The 25733-nt window shown below is 39.0% G+C and overlaps 1 long non-coding RNA gene across 1 annotated transcript; it reads left to right on the top strand.

The window, feature by feature from the left end:
• Positions 1-270: 270 nt before the first annotated feature.
• LOC125237612 lies at positions 271-5883 on the top strand. The gene is made up of 4 exons (XR_007178355.1): positions 271-390; positions 636-837; positions 1300-1406; positions 5596-5883. It is a non-coding gene; the product is annotated as an uncharacterized LOC125237612 (long non-coding RNA).
• The last annotated feature ends 19850 nt before the right edge of the window (positions 5884-25733 follow it).

Raw genomic sequence — 25733 nt, 5'->3', positions numbered from 1 at the left:
CTGGGTGTCTAGGAATTCTAAAGAATGACATTTCCGCATTTTGAGAACTTTCCATACACCCATAAACACTACAGTAACGAAAATATGTCTTCGGTGCTGACGTCATTTTCTCCCGAACTCAACACGTCAACACAGCGCGCAAACGCGGCCCCGACTGTCCAGCCCAATAATCACCAGTTTCGCATGTTTTCGCCGCATGCGAGGGGAGGGAGGGGGACACACCGCGCGGCGTGAAGTTTGTAAGAAGAGTTATTACTGGTTTTATACTGTGCCTGGAGCGTGACGGCGGACGCCAATGCAATGCCGCCATCTTCTATCGTGTCGTGCGTGCCTGTGTGAACTTGAAAATAAATCCGCTAGCTGAAGCTAGCTGACCGGATCGGAAAAATGGTGAGATTTGCTATTTAATTACCCATTTACAGCCTATGTGGCAGTTAACTATTCGATAGCTTATTGAGTTTATTGTGGTAGCGTTCCCACTTAAGCGTTGCGTGTCTCGGGGCGCGCACTGAGGCGGCGTGAATCCCCAAGATATCATATTACAGAAAAAAGGCTCGCCACCGGACGACCGACATGGCGCATTACGCGATTTATTTTAAACATTCTAATTCAATATAATTTTTCACTGTCTTCAGGTTCAGGGTTCTTTTTGTTGCCCCATGCCCCATCATCTGCCGCCATCCTGGACAAGTCGGCGATCAACAACAGGACAGGACCCGGCCTGCGAGCAATGGCCAGTGAAGTCTATCCCAGTGCCACGTCATCAAGTCATCACGCATTCGTCGTCGGACTCGTCGGGTGCAAATGACGCGGCGGATCTTTCTCAAGCTTAGAAAGGTAGTTGCGCATTTATACGTCTATTTTGATTCCCTTTTCGACTGTCAAATTCCATATGAAATGGTGGGTTAGCCTCGGGTTAACCCTCCATTTTCGGTGGTGCAAGTGACCCTTAGGTATGTAGTCAGTTGTGATTGCTTGATATTACAACTTGACAATAAAAAGCCGTCGAGAGTACAATATTTGTATCTTGTCTACAACATTTATATTTGTATTTTATTGTGTACCAAGTATAAAAACGTCATGTAAATAGTCCAACATGACCCTTTGATAGTCCGAGCTCAGCTTAATTAACCTAAGAGATGTGTAGCGTTTGCGTAGCATTTGATATTTGGGTGCATTTAATTGCAAATTATTTGTGTGTGTTCATAAATATTCCTGGGTTTTCTCATTAACTGTTTCTGCACCTCCCTCCCTGTTATTTGCACTTGCTTTATATAGCCCACGTACCGGACATTTCAGATGGTTGTGGCCCAGCGCCCCGCTACTTCGTGCCAGGCCATTCTCCAACTGCAGATCCATGTGTCAACGCGACAGTGCACTCACCTTGTTTGGCCCGATGGAATTTGGTTAGCTTGCACATTTTACCCTTCTCTTCATTTATTTATTTCTGTATTTTTATTCAGTAATACAAAATGTCGGACAATGACAGTAGTGATAACGAGAGCAAGGAGATTGACGAAGCAAAACTTAAATAGAAATTGCCTTTAAAAATAATCTGCCATATTTTTAAACCCAATTTCTATTTAAGAAGTCTCATTGAAATTTATAATGACCATATGAGTTGACCTTGATGTCAGTCGACACGTTTTCATTTAATTTCCATATCAGCAAATCATTCAAATTCGTTTTGAGAGTTTTTAAAAAGAAGCTGATTTGACTAGAAGGAAAGTAGCCTATAATAAGAATGTATTGATAAATAATCATCTCAATCTCACATCATTTTTAAGGTGCTGTAGTCAACTAGGAACCCTTATAGTTTCGCCATGTCTGTCTGTCCGTCCGTCCGTCCGCGGATAATCTCAGTAACCGTTAGCACTAGAAAGCTGAAATTTGGTACCAATATGTATATCAATTACGCCGACAAAGTGGTAAAATAAAAAGTGGAAAAAAAGTGTTTTGTTAGGGTACATGTAAAAGTGGGGACAGATTTTTTTTTCATTCCAACCCCAACGTGTGATATATTGTTGGATAAGTATTTAAAAATCAATACGGGCTTACTAAAATCGTTTTTTGATAATATTAATATTTTCGGAAATAATCGCTCCTACAGGAAAAAAAGACTCTCTAACTCTAACTTTTGAACCATATGTTTAAAAAAAAAAACCGGCCAAGAGCGTGTCGGGCCACGCTCAGTGTAGGGTTCCGTAGTTTTTCGTATTTTTCTCAAAAACTTCTGAACCTATCAACTTAAAAAAATATGAAAAAAAAATAACAAAAGTAGAACTTTATAAAGACTATATAGGGGGGGTGCCCTAATAAAGCATTTTTTTCCATTTTTTATTTTTGCACTTTGTTGGCGTGATTGATATACATATTGGTACCAAATTTCAGCTTTCTAGTGCTTACGGTTACTGAGATTATCCGCGGACGGACGGACGGACGGACAGACAGACATGGCGAAACTATAAGGGTTCCTAGTTGACTACGGAACCCTAAAAATTGGCCAAGAGCGTGTCGGGCCACGCTCAGTGTAGGGTTCCGTAGTTTTCCGTATTTTTCTCAAAAACTACTGAACCTATCAAGTTCAAAATTTCATGTTTTTTAACCATATGGTTCAAAAGTTAGAGGGGGGAAGCACTTTTTTTCCTTCAGGAGCGATTATTTCCGAAAATATCAATATTATCAAAAAACGATCTTAGTAAACCCTTACTAATTTTTAAATACCTATCCAACAATATATCACACGTTGGGGTTGGTTTGAAAAAAATATCAGCCCCCACTTTACATGTAGGGGGTTACCCTAAAAAAACATTTTTTTCCATTTTTTATTCTTGCACTTTGTCGGCGTGATTGATATACATATTGGTACCAAATTTCAGCTTTCTAGTGCTAACGGTTACTGAGATTATCCGCGGACGGACGGACAGACAGACATGGCGAAACTACGACTACGGAACCCTAATATAAAAAAAAATACTAAAGTAGATCTTTATAAAGACTTTCTAGGAAAATTTGTTTTGAACCTGATAGGTTCAGTAGTTTTTGAGAAAAATACGGAAAACTACGGCCGGAAAGCGTGGCCCGACACGCTGTTGGCCGGTTTTTTTTAAACTTTACTCTTAATAACAAATCTCGTAAGTCAATTAAATTTATTGTAGACCATGTTTCAACAAATTTGTCAGTGCGCTCCCTAAGCGTATTCATACGTACATGTGGGTCACTCTTATAATATATATAGTTGTCCAAAAACTGGACAGTGTAACTAACTAGCATTAAGTGGGAAGTCTACTTTCCTTTTAGTCAATTCAGCGTGTGCTATTCTGCGGCGCGGCGGCGATGCCTTCATAATGAACTTCAACTAACTATGGTAAAATGATGTACGTAATTACGTATAACGTACAATATGTACGTATGATGTTTATGACTGCACCTATAGGGGGAAACGAAATAATGGGCTTTGATTGTATCGGTACTCATAGATAGAATCTACATTATCTACTTTTTTCTTATGGAAATTGACGTACAAATGCCTTTTATTATGTACGTATTGAAAAAATCATTACAACTTAGTAAATTTATGTACTTTCAGTAATTCCGCATTCCACCTGAACCTTATGAGCAGGGAGCGTACTTTTCGTGCCGATTACATCAATTTGACGTCACGCTCCATATAGGATGATCACAAATTGTATCATTGTTAATTATTAATCATTAGTCATCAATATCATTTTAAGTTATGAATTTATTTGCATGGTAATGAATGCAAGAAGGATGGTGTGCTTTACGTTAGAGAGAAATTCTCTTTTCTACGTATTTATTGTAATGTGTTGTTAACAATACTATTTAAATTTATTTATAAAAACAAATCAAATAATTTTATTCACGTTTCACATTTCAAGTAGGTATTATTTATGCCACATGTAAATGGACTACTGTATTTGAAGTAATTTGTATATGATTAAAATAATTGACGACTAATGATTAATAATTTACAATAAAACTATTTGGGATCACCCAATTTGGAGCGTGATGTCAGATTAATGTCATCGGCATGAAAAGTACGCTCCCTGCTTATGAGCTATTATGTCAGGAGGTGTACAGGTAAGTGAGACGGAGATATGTCCCTTCCACGCTCAAAGCCCATTATTTCGTTGCCCCCTATACTGGCCTCCTAAAGCCGAAAAGCGCTATCTCAAACGGAAATCCACAGCTAACTTATAAAGTACTAGCTTTTGCCCGCTGCTTCGCTCGCGTTAGAAAGAGACAGAAAGTAGCCTATGTCACTCTCCATCCCTTCAACTATATCCACTTAAAAAATCAATCACCACGTCAAATCGTCAACTCGTTCACGTCAATTCGTTCGAATTCGTTGCTCCGTTTTGCCGTGAAAGACGGACAAACAAACAGACACACACACTTTCCCATTTATAATATTAGTATGGATCTATAACTGACAGTTCCATTTCCAAAATCATTTGGTTTTGAGATAGCGCCACTCGGCTTAGCGGGGCAGTATAGGTACAGTCATAAACATAATATGTACATTTAGTTGCATTTCATTATTAGGCTTGGGACTTTTGGATGCTCGCTATGGTTCTGGCATCCGCAGAGTCGCCATTAGGCTTGTGCCGTTTCGTTCGTTGATCGGAGCGCTCCGATCTCGTTCAGTCGCCCCCACGAACTAGTTCGCTCTTTTAGGTCTTTTGCTCATTTAGTTCAGCCAGACCAGCGACCGTTGCGGTCGGAAAGATCAGAACGAATGGGACCGAGTAGTGTCAAAATGATACGAATAGTCTACAGATAGTAACATTCCGGGCCGAAAGGTTGTAAGTAACCGAAGTTTAATATGAAAACTTGACTTTTTTGTTGCTCTGCTCTCACTCTCGGTCGGCGCAGTCAGACATTCGTTCTCGATCCAAACCGCTCGTGTTCGCCGATCCTGTACTGAACTAAATGAGCAAAGACCGATTCTCAGAGCACGGAAAGATTCAGTTCATTTCGGTCATTCGCCTCCGCAGAGTAGCACACAAATCAGCTTCTTTTTAAGTTTGCTAATTATGGAAATAGTAGGAATTCGTGTTTAGTGACGTCACGGTCAACTCTTTTAGCATGGTGCATTGGGGTAATTTCGAAGCACAGAAATGCTCGGGTAATTTCGAAAGGGGAATATTGATATGATGATGGAAATAATGGTGATTTTTCTGTGACTTTCGAAATTACCCTAATGCACGCTATCAGACATATTCAATAGAAATTTGATTTAAAAATAACTTTTGCGAATGTGTTTCTTATAATTATCTAATGCTTCATTTGTAATTTTGTATGGTATAAAATATTTTAAGTACAGGAAAATTCCATGTACAAAACCACAATTGCAAAGTCTCCTCTTGAAGACTTATCAGTTTCTAAGAAATCGTGCAGACGTATTGGAGACTGTGCAGGATGCGAGCTCCAAAAGCGCTCAGGCAAATAATAATAATAATCAATAAAGTTAAATCATACAAAATATCATAAATCCTTCATCTCATCAGCGGCAAACTCATGTTTCACGTGTACAATCAGAATTATAGATTTAATGAATTTAATTTTTTGCAGGTATGTCACCTGAGGCGAGGAGTAGGTGCGTGTGCGAACGGCCTTAGTGACGCATCTTCAGCGCGACGGGTGTATTCTCAAATATGAGAAGGAGCTCGGGTCCTGCGGGCTCTTAACCGTCGTAGTATTCACGCAGTGTTTTAAAATAGTGTTTGTGTGTATTATGATAACATATGTTCAATTCAAATGTCTAACACTACATAAGTATACATATCATTTTTCATTAGTATGGTGCTGTTTTTGCGGTCTGAAGAAAAAACTTCAAATAAAATAATTATGTTGTCTGTATATCCATGTTTTTGTTTTACAATCAATAATTTTTGTGTGAGGTAGTTTTTAAGTTTGACTTTTTCGTTTCTAGTTATTTTGATCATACATAATCATTAAAATTATGCTGGGAAGTATCTGTAAAAGCTGCGCACGGATCCGAACCTGTCGAGCATACTCGCGCGCGAGCCTTTGGCTGTCGGCTTTTGGAGAGAATCTAGCTTGTTTCAATCGAATCGCGATCGAATCAAGCGAGATCTCTTTGAACCGGCAGCTGGCAGCCGCACGAGGCTCGCTCAGGCTCACGCAGATTGCAGAGCACCTTGCGTGCAGTTATATTTGCGACGTCCTACCAACCACAAAAATCACGTTCCCTGAAATATCCCTATGAAATATTGTGTGAACGGTTCACGAGTGACTTGCACAAAACGTGCATCTAGTAAATTGCAGCAATATTATTATTTCACTAAACGAATAAACTGCCAGTGATTCGTTGACACAACATACCAAATATAACCATAGCAGAAGTTTCAAATGAAACATTATGAGAGCTACTTTTAGGTACATTACAAGTGTAACTTGCAAGGAACTTCACAAGAGTTATTAAAGCAATGTTACATTAGTAAATTATTAAAAGGTATCTGTGAAAAGTTAATACAATATAAAACTTTAAACTTATTGGTGTATTGTAAATGTAACATTGCCGTAATGAATAGCGTGTAAGTTACGTACAAGTTGCATAATGTGCTATTGTTGCAATGTACAAAAATGAAACTTGCAAGGAACTTCACAATAGTTATTTAAAGCAATGTTACATTTGTAACTTATTAAAAGGTATCTGTGAAAAGTTAATACAATATAAAACTTCAAACTTATTGGTGTATTGTAAATGTAACATTGCCGTAATGAATAGCGTGTAAGTTACGTACAAGTTTCATATTGTGCTATTGTTGCAATGTAGAAAAATGAACTTATTAAAAGTTTTCGTCATAACTTTCCAGTAAGTTTATATTTCAATGTATCAGCAACATTGCTATTCAAAGTTATAGAAAGTTGTAAAAATCCGATCTGGGAAACTTACAGGGTTTATCTACAGCGCGGCCGAATTCGTTTAACATCAATATACCTCAAACGTTGCTCAAACGTTGCAAGCTTGCAATTGTAAGTTTCAAGCTCCCAGATGTAGCATTGAGCAATGTTACCGCAAGTTCTGCTTGCTTAACGGGGAGCTTCGCTCGGTTCTATTTTAATATATCACGTCTTTAGATAAATAAATTAATAGTTTAAAAAACACTATAAAACACGCTTTTATAAATGCACGTAAAAGCCAAAAATAAATTATGGATCGTTCAAGTTGTCTCTATTTGTTAGCTGAAGTTTAAAAACTATGTGCTTTTAATTATAATATTTGATTGTAAAAGCGTGGGGCGCTGGAACAGGAAAGACTTTTTGTATAACTTACTGATAAATCAAATTATGCTATGTTACGGGAAGGAGGTTACACAGATTGACGCGCTAACTGGAGTTGCAGCATGACTAGTAGGTTCTACATTAAACAGTCAAATCAATTAAAAGTCAGTGTTCAAAGTAGGTACCAGTTTGTCGAACTCAGACAAAATATGCGCTAGTAGCGAGGAGAGTCGACAGTCACCGACACTTAGAACGCCGCTTTTTTCCGGTAATCAAAGTACAAAAGGGGAAAGTGTCTACAGTGACAGGATGCAGAGTTCTTGTTCGTGGACGAGATATCTTTGGTTCTCTTTGGTAACCCTTAGGCGGCATATGTAAACGTTATGTTCTTATGCAACTTCATTCGCCAGGAAGTTCGGATTAGTATTTGTTTACAAGAAAGTCTTTCCTGTTCCAGCGCCCCACGCTTTTACAATCAAATATAATTAAAAGCACATAGTTTTTAAACTTCAGCTAACAAATAGAGACAACTTGAACGATCCATAATTTATTTTTGGCTTTTACGTGCATTTATAAAAGCGTGTTTTATAGTGTTTTTTAAACTATTAATTTATTTTATACTTTTTAGTCATTAATAATGAAATACTTTTAACATTTATACATAAATTTATTTCAAGTAGGCGGATTCTACATGCCATTTGTGGCTTAACGTGTACTTATTGCTAATTGCTACTTAATAATAACTAGCGGCTACCTTCTTATTACGGTATTATCATAAAAATGTTTATACCTAGTAAGTTATCCGTAAAAGATAGACAATATAGACATGTGCCATCGCGGACTTTTTGAAGACATTAGAGGGACATACTTTCGCCATACATTGTTTTGAAGCTCTCAGCTTGTGGGATTTTGTTTGACTCGATTAGAAAATATTGTCACATTTCAACTAATTCAAACAAAATTTAAGTATTTCTTTTTTGCCGAGCCCCCCTTTATTTGCTCTTAAGGGTCACAGGAAAACCATTACCCAACTTATTTTAAATACAACGTTGATCTTTCTTTCATGCGGGGGGCTTCGCCCCCCGAGCCCCCCTTTGTTTGCTCTTAAAGGTCACAAGAAAACGCTAACCCAACTTATTTTAAATACTACGTTGATCTTTCTTTTATGCGGGGGGGCTTCGCCCCCCGAGCCCCCCTTTTCGTTACTCTTAAGGATCACAAGAAAACCCTAAACCAACTTATTTTAAATACAACGTTTATCTTTCTTTTATGCGGGGGGCTTCGCCCCCCGAGCCCCCCTTTGTTTGCTCTTAAAGGTCACAAGAAAACGCTAACCCAACTTATCTTAAATACTACGTTGATCTTTCTTTCATGCGGGGGCTTCGCCCCCGAGCCCCCTTTGTTTGCTCTTAAAGGTCACAAGAAAACGCTAACCCAACTTATTCTAAATACTACGTTGATCTTTCTTTCATGCGGGGGGCTTCGCCCCCGAGCCCCCCTTTGTTTGCTCTGAAAGATCACAAGAAAACCCTAAATCAACTTATTTTAAATACAAAGTTGATCTTTCTTTTGTGCGGGGGCTTCGCCCCCCGAGCCCCCCTTTGTTTGCTCTTAAAGGTCACAAGAAAACGCTAACCCAACTTATTTTAAATACTACGTTAATCTTTCTTTTATGCGGGAGCCCCCCTTTTCGTTACTCTTAAGGGTAACAAGAAAACCCTAACCCAACTTATTTTAAATACAACGTTTATCTTTCTTTTATGCGGGGGGCTTCGCCCCCCGAGCCCCCCTTTGTTTGCTCTTAAAGGTCACAAGAAAACGCTAACCCAACTTATCTTAAATACTTTTGTTTGCTCTTAAAGGTCACAAGAAAACGCTAACCCAACTTATTCTAAATACTACGTTGATCTTTCTTTCATGCGGGGGGCTTCGGCCCCCGAGCCCCCCTTATCTTTACTCTTAAGGATCACAAGAAAACCTTAACCCAACTTATTTTAAATACAACGTTGATCTTTCTTTTATGCGGGGGGCTTCGCCCCCCCGAGCCCCCCTTTGTTTGCTCTGAAAGGTCACAAGAAAACGCTAACCCAACTTATTTTAAATACAAAGTTTATCTTTCTTTTAATGCGGGAGCCCCCTTTTCGTTACTCTTAAGGGTAACAAGAAAACCCTAACCCAACTTATTTTAAATACAACGTTTATCTTTCTTTTATGCGGGGTGCTTCGCCCCCCGAGCCCCCTTTGTTTGCTCTTAAAGGTCACAAGAAAACGCTAACCCAACTTATCTTAAATACTTTTGTTTGCTCTTAAAGGTCACAAGAAAACGCTAACCCAACTTATTCTAAATACTACGTTGATCTTTCTTTCATGCGGGGGGCTTCGGCCCCCGAGCCCCCTTTTCTTTACTCTTAAGGATCACAAGAAAACCTTAACCCAACTTATTTTAAATACAACGTTGATCTTTCTTTTATGCGGGGGCTTCGCCCCCGAGCCCCCTTTGTTTGCTCTGAATGGTCACAAGAAAACGCTAACCCAACTTATTTTAAATACAAAGTTTATCTTTCTTTTAATGCGGGGGGCTTCGCACCCCGCGCCCCCCTTTGTTTGCTCTGAAACGTCACAAGAAAACGCTAACCCAACTTATTTTAAATACTACGTTAATCTTTCTTTTATGCGGGGGCTTCGCCCCCGAGCCCCCTTTTCGTTGCTCTTAAGGGTATCAAGAAAACCCTAACCCAACTTATTTTAAAAACAACGTTTATCTTTCTTTTGTTTGCTCTTAAAGGTCACAAGAAAACGCTAACCCAACTTATTTTAAATACTACGTTAATCTTTCTTTTATGCGGGGGGCTTCGCCCCCCGAGCCCCCCTTTTCGTTGCTCTTAAGGGTATCAAGAAAACCCTAACCCAACTTATTTTAAAAACAACGTTTATCTTTCTTTTGTTTGCTCTTAAAGGTCACAAGAAAACGCTAACCCAACTTATTTTAAATACTACGTTAATCTTTCTTTTATGCGGGAGCCCCCCTTTTCGTTACTCTTAAGGGTAACAAGAAAACCCTAACCCAACTTATTTTAAATACAACGTTTATCTTTCTTTTATGCGGGGGGCTTCGCCCCCCGAGCCCCCCTTTTCGTTGCTCTTAAGGGTATCAAGAAAACCCTAACCCAACTTATTTTAAAAACAACGTTTATCTTTCTTTTGTTTGCTCTTAAAGGTCACAAGAAAACGCTTACCCAACTTATTTTAAATACTACGTTAATCTTTCTTTTATGCGGGGGCTTCGCCCCCCGAGCCCCCCTTTTCGTTGCTCTTAAGGGTATCAAGAAAACCCTAACCCAACTTATTTTAAAAACAACGTTTATCTTTCTTTTGTTTGCTCTTAAGGGTAACAAGAAAACGCTAACCCAACTTATTTTAAATACTACGTTAATCTTTCTTTTATGCGGGGGCTTCGCCCCCCGAGCCCCCCTTTGTTTGCTCTTAAAGGTCACAAGAAAACCCTAACCCAACTTATTTTAAAAACAACGTTTATCTTTCTTTTGTTTGCTCTTAAAGGTCACAAGAAAACGCTAACCCAACTTATTTTAAATACTACGTTAATCTTTGTTTTATGCGGGAGCCCCCCTTTTCGTTACTCTTAAGGGTAACAAGAAAACCCTAACCCAACTTATTTTAAATACAACGTTTATCTTTCTTTTATGCGGGGGGCTTCGCCCCCCGAGATCCCCTTTGTTTGCTCTTAAAGGTCACAAGAAAACGCTAACCCAACTTATCTTAAATACTTTTGTTTGCTCTTAAAGGTCACAAGAAAACGCTAACCCAACTTATTCTAAATACTACGTTGATCTTTCTTTCATGCGGGGGGCTTCGGTCCCCGAGCCCCCCTTTTCTTTACTCTTAAGGATCACAAGAAAACCTTAACCCAACTTATTTTAAATACAACGTTGATCTTTCTTTTATGCGGGGGGCTTCGCCCCCCCGAGCCCCCCTTTGTTTGCTCTGAAAGGTCACAAGAAAACGCTAACCCAACTTATTTTAAATACAAAGTTTATCTTTCTTTTAATGCGGGAGCCCCCCTTTTCGTTACTCTTAAGGGTAACAAGAAAACCCTAACCCAACTTATTTTAAATACAACGTTTATCTTTCTTTTATGCGGGGGCTTCGCCCCCCGAGCCCCCCTTTGTTTGCTCTTAAAGGTCACAAGAAAACGCTAACCCAACTTATCTTAAATACTTTTGTTTGCTCTTAAAGGTCACAAGAAAACGCTAACCCAACTTATTCTAAATACTACGTTGATCTTTCTTTCATGCGGGGGGCTTCGGCCCCCGAGCCCCCCTTTTCTTTACTCTTAAGGATCACAAGAAAACCTTAACCCAACTTATTTTAAATACAACGTTGATCTTTCTTTTATGCGGGGGGCTTCGCCCCCTGAGCCCCCCTTTGTTTGCTCTGAAAGGTCACAAGAAAACGCTAACCCAACTTATTTTAAATACAAAGTTTATCTTTTATTTTAATGCGGGGGCTTTGCCCCCGCGCCCCCTTTGTTTGCTCTGAAACGTCACAAGAAAACGCTAACCCAACTTATTTTAAATACTACGTTAATCTTTCTTTTATGCGGGGGGCTTCGCCCCCCGAGCCCCCCTTTTCGTTGCTCTTAAGGGTATCAAGAAAACCCTAACCCAACTTATTTTAAAAACAACGTTTATCTTTCTTTTGTTTGCTCTTAAAGGTCACAAGAAAACGCTAACCCAACTTATCTTAAATACTTTTGTTTGCTCTTAAAGGTCACAAGAAAACGCTAACCCAACTTATTCTAAATACTACGTTGATCTTTCTTTCATGCGGGGGGCTTCGCCCCCCGAGCCACCCATTTCTTTACTCTTAAGGATCACAAGAAAACCTTAACCCAACTTATTTTAAATACAACGTTGATCTTTCTTTTATGCGGGGGCTTCGCCCCCCGAGCCCCCCTTTGTTTGCTCTGAAAGGTCACAAGAAAACGCTAACCCAACTTATTTTAAATACAACGTTTATCTTTCTTTTAATGCGGGGGGCTTTGCCCCCCGAGCCCCCCTTTGCCCTGAAAGGTCACAAGAAAACGCTAACCTAACTTATTTTAAATACTACGTTAACCTTTCTTTTATGCGGGGGCTTCGCCCCCGAGCCCCCTTTTCGTTGCTCTTAAGGGTAACAAGAAAACCCTAACCCAACTTATTTTAAATACAACGTTTATCTTTCTTTTATGCGGGGGCTTGGCCCCCGAGCCCCCTTTGTTTGCTCTTAAAGGTCACAAGAAAACGCTAACCCAACTTATCTTAAATACTACGTTGATCTTTCTTTCATGCGGGGGCTTCGCCCCCGAGCCCCCTTTGTTTGCTCTTAAAGGTCACAAGAAAACGCTAACCCAACTTATTCTAAATACTACGTTGATCTTTCTTTCATGCGGGGGCTTCGCCCCCGAGCCCCCTTTGTTTGCTCTGAAAGGTCACAAGAAAACGCTAACCCAACTTATTTTAAATACTACGTTAATCATTCTTTTATGCGGGGGGCTTCGCCCCCGAGCCCCCCTTTTTGTTACTCTTAAGGGTAACAAGAAAACCCTAACCCAACTTATTTTAAATACAACGTTTATCTTTCTTTTATGCGGGGGCTTCGCCCCCGAGCCCCCCCTTTGTTTGCTCTTAAAGGTCACAAGAAAACGCTAACCCAACTTATCTGAAATACTACGTTGATCTTTCTTTCGTGCGGGGGCTTCGCCCCCCGAGCCCCCCTTTTTTTGATCTTAAAGGTCACAAGAAAACGCTAACCCAACTTATTTTAAATACTACGTTGATCTTTCTTTCATGCTTCCCCCCTCGAGCCCCCCCCCTTTTTCTGTTCTTATCTTCCGGCACCATCATCAGCCCTTGAAACCTAATCGTAGTCATAGTTCATTACAAGACTTTTCTAAGAAGCCCAAAAATATCTATGATACGATGTTCCATCATGTAGTTCCGGTTCATATCTTCCGGCTCCATCATCAGACCTTGAAACCTAATCGTAGTCAAAGTTCATTACAAGACTTTTCTAAGAAGCCCAAAAACAGCTATGATACGATGTTCCATCATGTAGTTCCAGTTCATATCTTCCGGCTCCATCATAAGACCTTGAAACCTAATCGTAGTCAAAGTTCATTACAAGACTTTTCTAAGAAGCCCAAAAACAGTTATGATACGATGTTCCATCATGTAGTTCCAGTTCATATCTTCCGGCTCCATCATCAGACCTTGAAACCTAATTGTAGTCAAAGTTCATTACAAGACTTTCCTAAGAAGCCCAAAAACAGCTATGATACTATGTTCCATCATGTAGTTCCAGTTCATATCTTCCGGCTCCATCATCAGACCTTGAAACCTAATCGTAGTCAAAGTTCATTACAAGACTTTTCTAAGAAACCCAAAAACAGCTATGATACGATGTTCCATCATGTAGTTCCAGTTCATATCTTTCGGCTTCATCATCAGACCTTGAAACCTAATTGTAGTCAAAGTTCATTACAAGACTTTTCTAAGAAACCCAAAAACGGCTATGATACGATGTTCCATCATGTAGTTCCAGTTCATATCTTCCGACTCCATCATCAGATCAGCTCAACAGTACCATATTATTGTATTGTCATCGGAACTACATATAACTGCCAATTTTCATTACGCTACGACTCCTGGAAGATGGTTAAATTAGCTTCCTTAGATTCCATTACATACATAGTTACATAACGTAGGCCTGACACAAGCATATTCTCATAAACTTATGATTAAGAACTGATGCCTATGCCTACACAATTTTCCGCACAGTTGCATGTCAATAAGGACCGCTCTCGTCCTTGTAACATTTATCTGTCGCAATGTTTACCGCCGTCTAACACGAATCTTAGAATATCAGTTTATAAATAACATAGGGGAAGGTTGCTATCATTGGACCACTTAACTTCGCTGTTCTATAATTTATAGATTTTATGTCAAAAAATAAAACTATTGACATGTATTTATGAATTATCTTATTCAAAATAACTAACCTAACCACAAAATTAAAATTTTGAAATATCCCTCGACTGCGACATAGTACACCGATTTTCATGAAACATGGCTGAGAACACTCCCGACTAACTCAGCTTTCAGACAAAAAAAACTAAATCTAAATCGGTTCATCCGTTCGGGAGCTACGATGCCACAGACAGACACACACACACAGACAGACAGATAGATAGACAGACAGACACGTCAAACTTATAACACCCCGTCGTTTTTGCGTCGGGGGTTAAAAAAAGGTTAAAAGTAAGTATAAATTTAGAGAAAAATCGTGGAAATTTTTTCATAGGCTGTTGCCTTCTTTGGAAGCCGGGGTTACATTAGAGCCACGCCGCGTGTCGCAAGTGTCGCAACGCGTGGGATTGTATTCGGTTATACGGCCGCTCGGCGACACGCGGGACTGAGCTAATGTAACCACATTCATACAAAATGCGCAAAGTGGCGACCGTTCTGGCGCAGTCAGTAGTGAGGGCATTTATTTTGTGTGATGAGCACAGATATTTGTTCCTGAGTCATGGATGTTTTCTATGTATATAAGTATTTATATATTATATATATCGTTGTCTGAGTACCCACAACACAAGCCTTCTTGAGCTTACCGTGGGCCTCAGTCAATCTGTGTAACAATGTATGTAACCGATTGCGTTGCGACACGCGGCGCGGCCCTAATGTAACCCCGGCTTTAGGAAATTTAGACCAATGGTCCAATCAAGGAAAGTACCTTAGTAAATTCCGTCTATCACGATTAGATTTTGAAATATTTAAGTGGTCCAATCAAGGCGCTGGTCCAATGATCGCAGCCTTCCCCTATTCCGTAATGTGACATAGGTACTACCTCCAAGTTTAGAAATATTAGAAATTAAGACGGTGATATATCGTTTCTACTTAATTAGGAATATGTTTATTAGGAAAATAGTACACAACAGAATATACCAGGGGTCCCCGCACTAGGCTATGCCTGTATCACAGGGAACTAGTTACAGTTAAGGCACAGTATAATAAAGAGTACTATTGTACAGTATGGCCACTCCCGCTCCCCGCTGAAAGCGCCGGCCACCCCCTCTCAGTTACCTCACAGTTACCGCCTGTCAAAAACGCGAACAGTCGACCTATCATATTTCACTCATACAAGCATAGTACGCGTTCACCTACACGAGCTTAGAATGTTTGCTATAGGAACGCGCCTCTTTCATATATTTTTAAATCAAAAATAACTGGTCCATTTTTTCCATGTTTTACAGTGTTTGCATTATTAAATAGAGTGTCCACCGGTTATATATGGCAGGCGTGTTCAGTGGATACATGTAGAAAAGTTGTAGAACTTAACACTATAGCAAATTATGGTGTAATAATGGAAAAAAATAATTAGTTATAATTGTCCCCCAGTCGAGATTTACCCCTCTGTACCTTATGTAATTAATGCAAAAAATCAGTAACCAGTGTTTAAGCAACCAAGTGTACTGTTGCCTAACCACAGGTTGCTACGTAGGACACCAGTCACCATTATCCGCAAGTGAGGTAGTCCTTTGTGTGAGGATGCCATCATCATTAACCGACTTCGATTGTCATGCAAGTAGAACGCATCATCTCATTGTAGCAGTCGCAGTTGGGTAAACTGCACTTAGGTTTGTTTTGAAGAGATGTACTCGTAAAACGTTATTAGTACGTGATTAGTACAGTTGCCTTCAGTTAGGGTTGCAAATAGAAAAAAAACCAATTTTTTTTTTTTTGAGAATTATGAAAAATAAACATGAAAAAAAAACAAGCACCATGGGCAAAATATGTCTGTACAAAAATACTTTTCAATAACACTTATTGTACCATACACTATTACTACACTTATTGTACTTAGTGTGGCGTAGGCGAGAGGCTGGCAACCTGTCACTGCAATGTCACACTTTCGTTTTCTATCGACCCCTTATTTGCCAAGAGTGGCACTGAAACTTGAGTAGTTTCATGTGCTCTGTCTACCCTTTCATGGGATACAGGCGTGATTGTATGTTGTTGTTGTTGTTTTTTATTTTTGCAAATAAATAATTTTCCCCTCACTGGCTCGGAAACACGTGTTTTGTCCTTTAATACCAGCGGGTAAAAACGCATTTTATCCAGTAGTGGGTAAAGTAATTTGACCTTGAATAAAGTCAAATTAACTGCTTTAAAATTGGTAAAAGTAGGTGAATCTAGTAATAAAGATGATTACCACCTGTGGAAGTGTGGACCTACTGAAGCAGTGATAAATGAATTTTTTGAGTTTTAGTTTCCTCGCTATAGTGAGGGGAAAAGTTTTGTGTTACACTGGTTGTTGTACGGAACATGCAAGTTAAATTTGACTTACTTCTCGGTTCGGTCGGTCTGATATGAGTTTAATAGGTATAGTTGTTTAATTTTTTTTTCACCCCCGACGCAAAAACGACAAGGTAACAACCTATAAGTTTGACGGATAAACAGATTTAGATTTTTTTTAATTAGTCGTCTGGAGCGTTCTAAGCCATGTTTGATGAAAATCGGTGCGGTGTTTTTTTTTCAAATTTAAAGTTTGTCAACTAAGTACAGTCAACCAATTGGAACCCTAGGCCACTGTAGAACTATGTCATAGTGACGTTATAAATCAGATTGTAAGAAATCTCTTACTGCTTGTCATTTTGACATGGTTCTAGTGGCCTAGGGTTCCAAATACTTGTACACTACTTACTTTACCAAAGGTCGCTTTTTCGCAATTCGTAATTGTGGTTTACAATGCAGTCATTTTCTGCAGGTATACAAGTGCATACTTGAGTATGTAAGACCCGACTAATATTGAGCTGGCCAGGGTCACAAGGACTTCAGCTGGGCTTGGCCGTTCCGGTCACGATCCGCAACAGTCCCTCAGCCTTCATTCTTTGTGGAGGCCCAGTGGACCAGAGCGGCATTATATGCGCTCAACGTCTGTGGACGGACGAAGCGATCGCTCCTCGCCTGCGGACCTACCACATACGTAACCAAATACACAAAATGCTTACGATAATATCGTTATCGCTATCTCTATCGCTCTTCTGTATGTAGTCACCAACGTTTAGATTGGCGTCAACGTTTGTCATTTCGGCTAGACCGGTTGATTACGTGTGGCTCCCTGTCACACTTGCGTTACGAATTTTACTCTATTCTATTCTACTAGTATTATAGGTAGGACATTCTATCACAGATTACTGAGGCCCATGGTAAGCTCAAGAAGGCCTGTGTTGTGGGTACTCAGACAACGATATATATATATATATATATATATATATATAATATATACTTACCTCTAAATACTTGAGGCTCTAAAATAATGAGGCTCTAGTAAACAAATCCCGCGGATCGCAGGTGAAAAAGGGTGTATGTCCATATATGACTTATGCAGTTTTTCACCTGCGCTCCGCGAGACTTGTGCCCTTTTACACTAGAGCCACAATTATACAGAAAACATCCATGACCCGGAACAAATATCTGTGCTCATCACACAAATAAATGCCCTTACCGGGATTCAAACCCGGGACCGCGGCGTATCAGGCAGGGTCACTACCGACTGCGCCTGCGGTCGTCGTCAGCTTGAAGAGTTTGAACTTAATTAACCATTTTAGCTGAACTTTACATTCCTAAGTATAATACATATTTCTTTAACCTTGATTGATTGACTCCACTATTCTCACTTAGCCACAATAGTTACGACAATGCTCGTCTTCCTATTGCAGAGAAAAAATGACAATTGTAGTAAATTGATGTCCGTAAATCACGGATTTATAAACACGTAATCAGTATCGAGCAAAGAGTCCCACTTTGTCGGTTACAATAAAGATGAGATCTGCTTGTATATTTATTTGAATAACCTGCCAAAGAGTCTTTATGGCAAGCGACAATATGGAAGGTTTTGCCGGCCGCGGACACAATGTACAGTCGACTACAAAGAGATGTATACATTTTTTCACCTTATTACAATGCAATAAGGTAAAAAAGTGGATACATCTCTTTGTAGTTGACTGTGCTCAGTACCTACCTACTTACAACAAAACTATACCCAGCATTATACCTACAATCATTGTGGCAAATTTTGTTGGTACGTACATGTGCATAATTTCGGTAAATAACCAGTTATTATCTACGTTATTATACATTGTGAAAATCATAAAAATAAGTAATATTAACAATTTAACATAGTCGTAAATGTAAATAATGCTTTTACATGGCACACGTTTCACTCGGTGCATTTTACTGCACTCAACTTGTTGCAAAAGAAGTTTATGACACAAACGTGTTAAATATAGCAAAGAAACAAAGTACCTTAAGTTACCTAATACCTATCTACATAATGTCAGTTAAATTCCGCAACAAAATAGCTTATAAGTATTATTTTAAAAGCAATCTATGAATAAATCTTACCTCCTTTTAAAACGTAAAATACAGTGTTTGTAACAAACATGAGATCTGAGGCTTTCTTATTTACTAGCCAAGGTGTGTATACTAAATAAATAAATAAATATTGGGGACACCTTACACGTATCAACTTAGCCCCAAACTAAGCTAAGCTTGTACTATGGGTGCTAAGCGACGATATACATACTTAAATAGATACATAGAAAACATCCATGACTCAGGAACAAATATCTGTGCTCATCACACAAATAAATGCCCTTACCGGGATTCGAACCCAGGACTGTGGCTTAGCAGGCAGGGTTACTACCCATATTTAAAGTCACACACAGGTCGAACGCGATTAATTAACATTATTTTTACCTTTTTTCCCAACGTTTCGGCCAGGTTGCACTGGCCGTGGTCGCGGAAGACTGACGTCCCAGCAAAGTGTCACCGGAGATGTAAACAACACAAAACTACCCGATATTAATTTATATAAATGTTCGGGGTAGACAAATAAATATAATCTACCCGCTTTTAGTTATTGTTTATTTCCCACCGCACGACACACAGCACTCACAACATCCGCGCACTGGTCCGAAGATAGATCTTTTGGTTTGAACATTTGAATCACTGGTCCCCATGTTGGCGATAATCTATACCCGTCTTCCCTGTTAAAGTTTTTAGGATATTTTTTAATTTCGATCGCCTCCCTCACAATCCGGGGATAATAGTGTCGCTCGGTGGAAAGAACTTTGGGTTTGTGTAGCTCAATCCAGTGATTCGTTTCCGCAGTAAGCAAGTGCTCGGCGATTGCAGATTTGTGTATATGGCGATTTTTAACTGCCGCTATGTGTTCCTTCACCCTCTCTTGAACGCTGCGCTTTGTTTGGCCAATATACGCACTTCCACAACTGCAATCTATCTTGTAGACACCCGGACTTTGGTACGGAATGACATCCTTAGGACTGCGTAAGAGACTCGCTACTTTAGATAACGGTGTGTATACAGTCTTAATGGAGACTTTTCTTAGTACTGATCCAACTTTATCCGTTATCCCTTTCACATACGGCAAAAAGGCTGGTTGCCTGTCAACCTGCGGATGTCTCTCCCCCTTCTTAGTCTTGCGCGGGATTGTCTGCAAATACCCATTTTTCCTCAGCACCTTCTGAACATGGGCTAACTCCTCGTCTAAGTGTTCAGAGTCACATAAGTCTCGAGCCCTGTTAACCAGGGATGTGACCACCGATTGCAGATGTCTCGGATGATGATGGGAAGAAGCTTGCAGGTACCTGTCAGTGTGGGTGGGCTTTCTGTATACGGAGTGTGCCAGGGTTCCATCTGGTTTAGCTTTTAACTTTACATCCAGGAAAGGTAGGGATCTGTCGCTCTCCATCTCGAAGGTAAACTTTACCTTTGGATAGGGTTACTACCGACCGACTGAGCCAGACCAGTCGTATACTATTCTTCTGTTCGACGGAGCTGGGAAGCGGTAACATCGTTTAGCGCAGCGGCCTGAAATTTGAAGCTTTCCGGCCGAAGGACAGAAAACAACGCTGTCGTGTAGAGAAAGAAACTCTTTCTTTTTGGCCGTCTGTGATCGAAATTTCTCGTAAGAAAACAGCAGTTCAAAATTGTTTTATGTATTTTGTAAAGTGTCAGAAAATATTTAATTAGATCAATAATTATCAACTAAATAGTAAGTCAAACACTTGCATTCCATGTAGTCATAAAAGTGCACTTGAAATAGACCGCTGTGTACACAGATAACTAATCTAGTCGAGTGGTTTAACCCAGTGGTACACTTGCAAGTATTTCCTTTAATGTGGCTTTACGAAATCACATAGAAATCTAGTTCTATTGAAAAGGTTATTAAATTTAACTTTGATAAATCGATAGAAATGATACTATGCGTGTTACTTTAAATTAGGTATACTTAATGTGGTGTGATCATTAAATTATGATATTTATACTAAAACTTTTTTCCATTTTATTTATTTATATTTACATACATACATACAATCACGCCTGTATCCCATAAGGGGTAGGCAGAACACATGAAACTACTATAGCTTCAGTGCCACTCTTGGCAAATAAGGGGTTGAAAGAAAACGAAACTGTGACATTGCAGTGACAGGTTGCCAGCCTCTCGCCTACGCCACAATTTAACCCAATCAATTAACACAATTATTTAACACAATTATTTATTTATATTTATTAGTCAAATAAGCTATTGCATATGGTTTAAAGTATCTGAGAGTGCTCTTATCAAAAGCACAATATTGATTTCACTAGTGCGCAAAGTGGTTCAGTTTATGTCAGGTCAGGTCGAAATTTAAAAAGGTGGCCCCAATTTTCGTACGTACTGACAAATGTCATACGATACACGTGCGAAGACTTGGTCACGTAACAACAATTATATGTCTAAACGATGAGTATTTTGACTTATCGTTAGCTAGTCGTTAGTTAACATTGTTAACATATGGGCAATAAGTGCTTACATTAATTTTCATAACTTTTCACTATGAATGATTTAAGAATAAAGCTTTGATTACGAAACTTTGATTACTACTACATTAAAGTTACATTATTATTTAATACTAATCGCGTAAAATTAGGTCTTCTTCATGACTACGGGGACAACGCCATCTTCTAAACGTCAGAGGAGTTAAAGCGTGATTTTACGCGATTATGTTTGTTGCTGGTGCTAACTTACATAATGTCGTTAAGTTAAAGGATATCCGAATGACGAAAATCACAAAGGAATCTTTTTGTGTGCTATTGTTAATCACTTTTTATTTTTTACCTTTTTATTTTACGTGAATAAACAAAGGTGACTAAAACTGAATGTCAAGGCAAGTCCATGTACTTTACACCTTTGCGGGTCAAATGAAACGTTTTTGATGCTATTAAAATCCTTCTTGGCTCTTGGAAAATATAGCCTAATATTTGATACGTGTCCCAAAAAGCAGGTGAAGCGGTGGCCGAGTGGATATGACGCCCGACTTTCAATCCGGAAGTCGCGGGTTCAAATCCAGGCTCGACCAATGAGTTTTTCGGAACTAGGTACGAAATATCAGCGAATGAATTCAAGTCCCCGAACTAATTTGTTCCGTTTATTGTCCTTTGAGTCGTCGGTAACCCGAACCCTCCTTGGAACTTATACATTCTTTTTTGCTGTGTACTTATACTTAACACAGTAAAAGGGAGTGTACAAGCTTCTAATGGGTTGGCAACGCGCATGTGACACTCATACGGTTACGGTGGCCGCTTTCCATCAAGCGGACCGTATGCTTGTTTGCCACCGACGTAGTATAAAAACAAAAGTGGGGAGTATAATGTATAATCATCCATCATAGTAAGTACTTAGCACAGCACTTAACCCTGACAACGCCTAGCGAATAATCGTAAACGATTCATGCCGAACGAAATGCAGCTGGCATTGTAGCACCGATAGCTACCTAAATCCGCTACGGAGCTTTGCCTAGACCAGACCTAAATACGTTTTAAGCCCTGTATCCTGAAGCTTTTAAACAACTCTTTAAATTTGAGAGCTCTTTAACAATGTTAAAAGCGATCATCTGAAAGTCCGATTTCGAAAATTGAAAAACCGAAAATTATAAAGGAAATATATAACTACTTACATATTAGTTATTTGTCATGCTAGTTCAAATTCAAACAGTGTCAGTGCGTCTTGTACTGAGTCTGACTGAAATAGCATGACACGTTCGTACCTTTCCGTTAAAATACGAAGGAAAGCCTTTTCGCACCTTTGTCATTGACCATTCACATGTGTGTCTATTTTGAGACAAAACAAAATCTGCATATAAATTCTCCCGCCAGCCAGACTAGGGGAACAGGGACCTTGGACCCCCTCCGATGATATATGGCGAATATATTGTCACTACCTGTCTCTATGCAATTTATGCGCTCGGGTTAAGGTCACTCTAAACGGTTCACTGTACAATTTGCAATTTGGCTGCGGGTCATCCGTTTTTCAACGGATTTCCGGATGCATACAGATAGTGGAATTTTTTAAACATTGGAATATTTATTTGGTGAAATAGGTGGAGCAAAAGAAATGTAGAGTGGAGTGATTACTGTCATAGGTAGGTATAGGTACTGTCAACCCAGCTACATCAGTAGAAAGAAATCTGGAAATAATTAATTTCCCATACTTACACATTTTGATACTAACGTTAACAGGATTAAAGGCATGCCAGAAATGTGACTATTGTCAGGAGGGCGCTGTAATTCACTAATGTATGGGTTTGACAGTTCTACTATACAGATAGTATGAAAAAAATAGTTCTAGAATGAAATTCCGCAACATCGCGCATAGTCATATTTCTGATCAGGGTACGTAGCCGAATGGCACAAACGCTCACGACTACCTCACGAACGACGCTCATCGTAGATATATATCTCTATCGCTCTTGCGTATTGTCGTGACAGAGCCAGACTTCCTTTCGCGGCGTTTCGTTTTCGTTTCGCGTCGCAGAAATGCCATTCGGCTACGGGGCACCAGGCTTTACATTACAGTATGCATAAATCTACTGTAAACAAAAATGTATTCTAGAACTACAAAATATACAGCGCGTAAACCTAATAAGGGCGATAAATGAAACCAGGCATATAATTCAATATTGTTATCATTAATTAAGAGGTGTTTTTGAGTTACTCTTAATTTTCACCCCATAATGAATTTTTGAAAAAATTCCCAGCAGCAATGTACTGTAAACGTTGTTGCGATGACAATCAATGACAACTGTCAACGAGCGTTAAACGCGAGTGTGTTTGCATTACGTTGCGGGCCGAATTAATTTGTATGGATAAAAAAATTATTTCAATTTTAAGTAAGAGTTATCTAATTCCATTTTTTATGTCCTATACTCACCACCGTTAAGAGGTTCGCCCGTATTAGGTTTACACCCTGTATAATAGCAAAGAGGTTAGAGTATTAAAGAGAGTTACTGTCAAAGTAAAATGTGTAATCACAGTGCATAGACTGCCATCTCTCGACACAAGCTCTCAACTCAGTTTTGACAATTTGTCCCATATTGTTACCTTGATATGGTTTAAAATGTCAAATTTTAATATTAGCGCCATCTAGTCGAGCGTTCCCCAAATGTGTAACGCCATCTAGGCCACCGTACCGTTTTCTCTATGTCTTTGAGGTACGTTTTTTTCTTAGACTTTATTCATCTATACAGAGTTACATAATATGTTTTTGATAATAGTAATACTAGAACTTAAAAAAAAACATGGTTGAGATTGTGTTCAGGGAAAATAATGACAATATCATTATGTTATGGGCATAGTAATCATCATAATCATGGCATAGTAATGCTAGCACCGTTTACGTGTAGTTATCTAACGGAGGCGGTAATTTGTGTCCTCGCAGGCCGTGGTTTTAGCGTAAGGGCATGCGCGGTATGCACAGACACTTACGATATAGTATATTAGGATACAAGTGTGTAAAAAAGGAATTAAAACACGACCGAAGGGAGTGTTTTAAATCGACACTAGTTACGAATTTCCTTTTCGCACGTGTATGTACGATGTTTTTCAGTACAGATAGCGCTCCGAGAAGTGGTTCATTATTTTGTCAGGTCGAAACTTACTTTATTATGTACATATATTCTTCTCATGATTGCATGATTGTTTGCCACGGCTCATGGGAGCCTGGGGTCCGCTTTGACAAGTAATCCCAAGATTTTTCGTAGGCACTAGTTTTGCATCAAAAATGCGTGATCAATTTAGAAAAAAACAGACCGAAAATTTCATTATCGTATCAAAATTTCGTCATGAGTGGTTATGTTTTGGAGGAAGAAACAAATTACCTCTATTTTTTAACGCACTATTTTTTTAGGGTTCCGTACAAGAAACGTACAAAAGGAACCCTTATCTTATGGTGCGACTTTGTCCGTCTGTCTGTCTGTCATATTACTAAATATCTCGAGAACTATTAAATACTCAGTACCACAGATAACCAACTAGGTATAAGTATTAGGTAATTCCCAACCAAACTGGAAAGAGTGACTCCTTTCGATATTGGAATTTTGGATTTACGGCTCCTGTTGCGTCTTAAATAGTAAGCATATAATTATAATCATGTACAGTCAACCAATTGGAACCCTAAGTATGCCACTGTAGAACTATGTCTCAGTGACGTTATAAATCAGATTGTAAGAAATCTCTTACTGCTTGTCATTTTGACATGGTTGTAGAGTGGCCTAGGGTTCCAATTGGTTGACTTAGAATACTTAGATTATTTAGGTTCTTGTAAAATTCTGTTAAACCTATTAACCGATATAGATAAGAGGAGCTACACCAAAACAGCAACATTACTTCTTATTTTTCTACTTCAGTTCACTTTTTCTGCTTCAATACACTAGATTGTATTTGGTTCAAGATCAGTTACTATGTTAATTCCAATGTAGGTAAATAGAAAATGAGTCAGTTATCCTCATTGCGACATCTTTTGACTTAAGTCCGATTGCAAAACTTGCGAGGGGGATACCCCGTGCTGTTTTGTTTTTATTGTTTTTTCACCACACCAACTGGTAAAGGCTTTCTTTTTTCATTTATTTCATTCATTTATTCCTTTATAAAACATAGTTTTACATGTCAACAAAATTACATATAAATACAATTATTCTTCTTTGTTATTTTTTGTTATTAAGTGTCTACAGTCGGCACTTATAACTTACAGTATAGTTAATGCAAACATGCTGTCGAAGATACATTTCAATTTTATAATTCAAAATGGTTGGTATAGTGAACCAGTTCAAGAGTGCACGTCGTTGAAAAAATCGTCAACAGTGTAATACGCTTCAAGCATAAGTTTATTTTTAAGTTTATTTACGAAAGATTTATTATTACTCACATTTTTTATTTTTAGTGGTATTTGATTATATATTTTAGGACCTATTGAGTGGAGACACTTTTTAGACTTGGCTAAACGAGTACATGGTTGACGGAGTTCGCCTCGTCGCCTCGTGTAAAGGTGCGTTTAAACGG

This window comes from Leguminivora glycinivorella, chromosome 21 (assembly GCF_023078275.1).
Source record: "Leguminivora glycinivorella isolate SPB_JAAS2020 chromosome 21, LegGlyc_1.1, whole genome shotgun sequence".
Classification (NCBI taxonomy): domain Eukaryota; kingdom Metazoa; phylum Arthropoda; class Insecta; order Lepidoptera; family Tortricidae; genus Leguminivora; species Leguminivora glycinivorella.
Note: the sequence above shows the minus strand (reverse complement) of the source record. Positions and strands in the feature narration are given on the sequence as shown.